This window comes from Notechis scutatus, chromosome 5 (genome assembly GCF_049901735.1).
Source record: "Notechis scutatus isolate UNSWTSFEM ecotype Mainland chromosome 5, rNotScu1.2, whole genome shotgun sequence".
In the NCBI taxonomy this organism is placed as follows: domain Eukaryota; kingdom Metazoa; phylum Chordata; class Lepidosauria; order Squamata; family Elapidae; genus Notechis; species Notechis scutatus.
In genome coordinates this window covers 51,030,613-51,036,612 of record NC_142013.1, presented here as the reverse complement: position 1 = coordinate 51,036,612, position 6,000 = coordinate 51,030,613, and the positions used below count along the sequence as shown (strand labels likewise).

Genomic DNA, 6,000 nt, shown 5'->3' with positions numbered 1-6,000 from the left:
TACTATAATCCCTGTGCTATATCTCACTTTATCGATTGCTTCTGATTAAATTGTCAGAGAGGTAGCTGTGTTAGTACTTTGCAGCATAAACAAGGGAAAAAGACAGTACTAGACAAACTAGGCTATTGCATACACATGTTCATTTTATCAGTTGCACTTGCAGGACCATCTTCCATACATCTCATTAGGTGACGTCGAACTACACAATCTTAGGCAACGATACATTTTGTAGGCTCAAAGTGTTGCAAGTTTCTTGCTTTTGCTTCATAAATAAATTTCAATCTTCTGTAAAATGTGAGGTGTTGAGGGGCATAGCCTTCAGTAAAGATGGCCACATTTTGATATAACCAGACAAAAAGAGGATATCCAGATGGATAGTAAAGTTACAAGATGTTTGCAGAATCTCTTGGTTTAGAAAAAAGCTGGTTGCAATTTCAGGTCAGTTGTGCTACAAGAAAGCTGCCATCTCTCGAATTAATAGCACCCGTCCATTTATGCAACACAACCATCAATCAATCAATGTGAATAGATCTGGAAGGGACCTTGGAGGTCTTCTAGTCCAACCCCTGCTCAAGCAAGAGACCTTATACCATTTCAGACAAGTGACTGTCCAGTCTGTTCTCAAAAACTTCCAGGGATAAAAAACCCACAACTTCTGAGAGGAAGCTGTTCCACTGGTTAACTGTCCTCACTGTTAGGAAGTTTCTCTTTAATTCCAGGTTGCTTCTCCCCTTGATTATTTCCAATCCATTGTTTCCTTGTCCTGCCTTCGGGTGTTTGAGGAAATAAGTTGTCCCCCTCCTCTTTGTGGCAACCTCCCAAAGAGGAGGGGATATCCACAATACCAATACCCACGAGTTACTGTTTGCGCTCCAGCGACGTTTTCCTCTCCTTGAAAAAATGGGATCTTGTCTTCGTAGTAAATAGCTAATCGCTAAAAATCCACTTCGGGGTGCGCATTATTTAATCTTAAATCTTTCTTCTGATTGGTCCATTCGCTACTGGATTGGCTCAGGAGGGAAAAAAAATACTACTTTTGTTTCAGGTAGGTTCTTTCCCCGCTCTCGGACCGCCTCCCTCGGCTCGGCAAAAGGCCCGAAGGCTTAAACAAAACCCCTTCCCTCCCCCGCCCATCTCCCTGACTGGCTTTCCGCGTGCGGCTCCTATTGTCCCGCCGCATTCTAACTCCAAAGGCCCCGCTGTTCATCGCCGGCTTGGCTCATTGGGTTGCGTCGGTTTGATTGGCCGGCCGCGTGACCAATAGCCCTCGGTTTCCAAGGGGTCCTCTCGCCCCGCCCTTCGCAGCGCTTGCCGTAACAATATGGCAGCAGTTGCTATTGGCAGGATGGCATCGTGAGAACCGCGGCGGCGGCAGCGGCTCTGCAGTTGGGGAAAAAAAACACCACCGTGTGCCTGCCCTTCTCGAAGATCTCTGGTTGCTGCGGCAGTCCTGTAGGCTGCAGCGTCCGATCAGTGCCTCTTTGGCGGGCAAGAAAGCAATGCTTGGTAGGTACATCGCTATGCAGTTGACTGACTTGACTGGCCGAATGAATGAATGAATGAATGAATGAATGGATGGATGGATGGACGGACGGACGGGAAGAGAGAGAGGGGGGACGTAGAGAGAGCACCCCAGCTTCTCCTTCAGTTTCCCCGTCTCTCCTTTCCCCGCTTCCCTAGCGCAGATGCGAGTGAGGCTGGCCTGCGCCGTGTATTGTACGCATTTCTCAACCGAGCACGCTGAATGGATGTTCGTCGGAAAGGAAAACGCTCCTGAGGAGTGCGTGGCCGAGGAAAGGTGCTGGGTGATCCGGCAAAGAGAGAGAGGATCGTGTGCGAGTGGATCTGGCGAGCGGGAGGTATGCCTACCGCAGAAGAAGCCCGTTTTACCCTGGCTTTGCAATCGGAACCCCTGTGGCGGATGCCAGTTTTGCGTGGAAGCCTTCCGTGCTCTCAGATCTCAGCCTACATACAGCCTTGCCGGCCGGGGGGAAAAGCTTAACAAGCGGGATAAAAAGGTCGGCATAACCTCCGCTGCCGGGCTGAAGCGCGATTGTGGCCGCTCGGCACAACTGCCAGAAAACAAATATTCGCATAATAGTGGCGGTGTGGGGGGCTGGGGAAGGGAGCCCGAGAGGCAGAAAATCGTTCTTTCGGAAGGGCATAATTGCACAGATGGTTCCGAAGGAGCCTTAGTGGTAAACGTCGTCTTATTTGCACTTCAAATGCTTGGAGATCAAAGCCAAAAAAACTACTCGGGGGAGATAGCCGATGCTATCTAACCTGGGACATTCCTGTGAATAAATCCCATTAAACTCGGGGGGGGGGTGCTTATTTCTTTGTAGATGGGTAAGACCACACGGTTTAGGATTGGCTCATTGGTTTGCTTATATGCGGCGCTTCCTGGGTTTTGGGGTAGGAGGCTCTTGAACAATTTCACTATTGAATTTGTCACAGCAATTTGGGATACCTGTACTTACCTGTACAGGGGGTTGGACTAGAAGATCTCCAAGATCCCTTCCAGCTCTATTCTGATTGATGGATTGCTGTTGAAGTCTCCTATCTGCTTTGAAAGGAAGGGAGTGGGTTAGTTTGGGTCAGAAACCTCCTCTTTGGGCATATATTAGTGGATGGATTGTGGATCTTGTTGCCTTCCTCTAAGAAATGTGGATGACAAATTGCTGAGCATTTCTGTTTATGTTGGCAAATTCCGGAGGTTTCTTTCCTAATCCAATTATGTACTTGTGCATATGATCATCTTCGATGGTCAGTAGGATTCCCTGGGATGCTCTGTGTAAATTCAGCTTACTATATGAAATGAGTTGCATCTCATTTTTGGAGTCATAAATATTACTGACCTACCTATCTCACAACTCATATTTCTTTCTTTTACAAAACCTACTGCTGTGTTTGTTTGTTTTTACTTCAGTTCTATAATACTATATCAATGAATCCATTTTATCAATAGCTCTAGAAGATGAATGTCATGGGCAGTAATAAGATTTAAAAATTAGCATAAACTGGCCTCTATCTCACTTGAAAGATACTTTTTTAACACAAAAGCACAGAGATAATACTACATGCTTTTGTAGATGCCAAGCCACTTTATATGTTCTTAATATATTGTTTAAAAAGGAGTTGTACAATCTGCAGAAGTATATTTTCACTTTTGCTGCTTAGTATATTCTGTGTTGTCCAGCCTATTTTCAGATGAAGTTTCCAGTGTTTAAGGATCATATTAGTTGCAGATGGTCTAGTGCCTGATATGGATATTGGGGCGGGGGGCGGGGGGTGGCAGAGGGTAGGGGAACAAAGAGCAGGAAATATATCTATTGCCACTATTTTCCCTTTCCCTGTTGCACATCATGCTAACCTTTTACGGTAACCATAGTTAGTTGAAAAAGCCATTATTGTTTGGGTTCACAAAATAACAAGATTTACAGATAATAGTAGCTAAATTAATACACAAGCCAAGATTGTGGACATCATATTATAGTTTAGAGGAGTGTCTAAATTGAATAATAAAATATTGGCTAGTGTTGCAAATTCTCACAATGTATCATCAGACCATTTTAATATTTATGTTCTATAAATATGTGTTTGCAGAATAATGTAAAAAGCTAATCTTTCAGACTTAGTTGAGATGCAGGAATGGCATCACAATCTATACACTACTAAAACTCTAGTGTTTGTATCCTTTAATTGGGGAAAATTGTGCATAAAATGGTAACAATTTTGAAGCAAATGGACTAACTTACAGAATGTGTCCCAAATTTGGAACCCATGACTCATGGAATTGAAATTTGGCAAATTTTGTAAAACATTTTATAACAAAACCAGATACTGTTAAAATGCTATGACATAATACAAAATGTCATAAAACAGTTCCTGTGGTCAGCTCCTGAAGTTTGACTGTGCTACTTTCAAGGCAGATAACATCTCTGAAAATCTTCCTGACTTTTAAAAAACTTTACCATAACATTAGAAGCTCTACCATTGTTGAAAGCCATTGAAGAATCTGGTAAGGAAATATCTCTGAAACAATAACCCAATGGGTCAAGAGTTATCTAGTGTTTTTTAAAGTCTAATTGCATCAGCTGCCAAATAATATTAAAAAAATGATGTGTTTGATATTTTCACTGCATGATATTGCTACCCATTTCTGCTATAAAAAGTCTCTAGATAAAGTCTAGTTGCCTCAGTTGCTAAATAATATACAAATTACTATTTTTGGTATCTCTATTGCATGATTTTGTTACCTATTAAAAGTCTTTAGATAAAGGGCAACTTGGATGAATGAGTTTCGGATTATCGTTATACCGGAGCATGGTTTTACAGTATTCAAAAAAGACAAACTCTCTTGACAGAGTATCTGATTAGAAGTCCACTGCTTCTTGTGTTCCACTTTTATCTAAGTCCCAAAGCTGACTGAAGTCTGTTATCAGTATAACAATATGGGGGAAGAGATAGCCTATTGTGCAGGGAACAAGTGTTTATGAACAGTATGTAATATTTAGCATAAAACAGCCAATGTGGGCTCTCTTTCCAGAAAATTTTAGATAAACAAGACAGCTTTCCCCTTATGTAACATATAAGACTGAATTGTCAGATGGTATTTATTTATCAGACATTGTCAGATCCAGTGAAGCCTATTTGTGGAAGTAGCGCTTTAGTGTCTCTTGAATTTGGCTGGGTGCAGAGACATCTGCAGGATAGAAAAGTGGGGGAAATATGAGATATGAGTCAGGTGTCATGATGTAAGTTTTGACATCTAGTTGGTTATGGATATTGCTGGCTTGGCTCAGACTGGGCTAAATGGTAAAAGATTTCACTTATCCTGGTATGTAAACTCAGGTACTTCTGTTTGTAATCAATGTTTTATGACTTTCCTTAAAATATGTGAACTATTATATTTTTCAATGTCAAGAACTTCCACACCCTTTTGTAAGAGTTTAGATATCAGAAACGGTTGCATGATGACCTGAATGACTATTATTAAGTGTTGTACCTTATGATTCTTGACGAATGTATCTTTGATGTACACTGAGAGCATATGCACCAAGACAAATTCCTTGTGTGTCCAATCAGACTTGGCCAATAAACTATTCTATTCTATTCTATTCTGAAGTAAAAGGTTCGGTGAATGGTACCATTTTACATTCCTGTTACAGATTAACCAACTTTTGTGGTTTGTCAAGCCTGAGCTCAAAATTTTGAATATATCATATGGAGATTTTTATCCAAAGTTTCTCATAAGTTATGTGCTCTTGTTTTCATAGTTCCAAAAATCATAACTATTTTGCATTCAGTCAACATAAAAGGTTACATTGCTTAATTAAAGCTCTGCGCAAGACAGGACTTAAGAGAAAAATGATAGCACCCACTCATTAACCAAACTTTTTAGTGTTGCGCTAACATATCACAATTGATAACATTAAAGTTCAGTTTGTATTTCTGCACAAACCATTAATGAATGTTTTTGTTGTTATTTTAACCATAGAGAACTAAAAAAATCCTGCTTTCTCCCCTTTACAAAAGTAAGATACGGTACATAAGAATGAAAACAGGACAACTCTCCCACAAAAGGATTAGCGTTTTGAGAAGGGACTTCTTTTGTGGTAATTGGTAAAAATGTGTTTTAGAGTAAAACAGAATACAGAACTTTGGATCCTGGCTTAAATTTTTCAAATGGAAAATACTGACTTGGATTTTTAATATTAAATAAATGCTAACTTATCTAAATACTGTACAGTGTACTATGCCAAATTCAAACATTTTTGAATATTCTGTAATTTCTGTATTCTAAGTAGGCATGGTTAAAAATAATATTAGATTGATAAGGGCATTTGACATTGTTGACATATAAGTGTTTATTTTTTATATCATAATTATTCCACAGCCAGGCATTAAGTGTTTCACCAGGGGGGGCACTTGTTGCTTTAAAGTTGTTTTGTGTGTATAAGCTATTTAGTTCATGATTAGATAATTTCTTCTTGTGTG

At 40.4% G+C, this 6,000-nt stretch overlaps 1 protein-coding gene across 2 annotated transcripts in view; it reads left to right on the top strand.

The window, feature by feature from the left end:
- The first annotated feature begins 1,303 nt into the window (after window positions 1-1,303).
- TIAM1 (TIAM Rac1 associated GEF 1) overlaps window positions 1,304-6,000 on the top strand; it is a 222,692-nt gene continuing 217,995 nt past the window's right edge. The window contains exon 1 of one of the 2 annotated variants that reach the window (XM_087966684.1): window positions 1,304-1,506. The gene's annotated coding sequence lies outside the window, so the exon portion shown is untranslated. The remainder of the gene's footprint in view (window positions 1,507-6,000) is intronic. The other variant, XM_087966680.1, reaches the window with a different exon arrangement.